This window comes from Sinocyclocheilus rhinocerous, unplaced genomic scaffold (assembly GCF_001515625.1).
Source record: "Sinocyclocheilus rhinocerous isolate Xijiao unplaced genomic scaffold, SAMN03320098_v1.1 scaffold7968, whole genome shotgun sequence".
In the NCBI taxonomy this organism is placed as follows: Eukaryota; Metazoa; Chordata; class Actinopteri; order Cypriniformes; family Cyprinidae; genus Sinocyclocheilus; species Sinocyclocheilus rhinocerous.
The window spans coordinates 4,008-4,790 of record NW_015662066.1 but is presented as its reverse complement, the minus strand read 5'-3'; positions in this window follow the sequence as shown (position 1 = coordinate 4,790).

Here is a 783-nt window from a genome sequence, read left to right as displayed (position 1 = left end):
TTTTATAATTTCAAATATCAGTGTTCAACATTTTGTTTAAAATATCAAAACAGTATTTCTGCATTTGTAACTGCAGGTTAAATGCATTCATGTCCTGCATTAAACAGTGTGTAAATGCATCTAAATGCCACTTCCAATGCAGATTCTGTGTTTTCTCTGCTTTGCAAAGATGAATTTTGTCAATACTGATTTCTTTGCTTGGTAATAGCCAAAATGTCTTATTATTCTAGTTGACTGAAAAGATGATGCACACTTTTATAAAAAAATGGCTTTATAAAGGTAAAAATGCCCATTAAAGGTAATAATTACGGTCGATTTCAGCTGCACGCGCTTTTATTGTTCCTAATCAAAGAGTATAGAAGACCAAGCGGCAAAACTCTGGTGGCGCTTCGGTAGCGCGGCCGCCATTTTGGAGTGGAAATTCCAACTGAATAACAGCACAGATACACAGAAACAGACAGAATAACAACGAAAGAGAAGTCAAAGTGGAATAAAAGAACGCAATGTTGGGCAATCCACTGCAAAAACTATCAGTGTGACAGTAAAAATCTTGCCTTTCATTGTTTTCCCAAAGACCCTGACAGGTAATTATTCACAAAAGTGTAAAAATATTGTGTGTTTTTAAGTTGGATGTAGCGCTGTCTTATGCACCTTGTAGCAACTCATAATGTAATAACTGCACATAATGTAATAAGCATTCCATTATTATTGTAATAAAATGTTCATAATGTAATAATTTTCTCAAAACGTAATAAAATCTTGAGCTCATAATGTAATAATAAT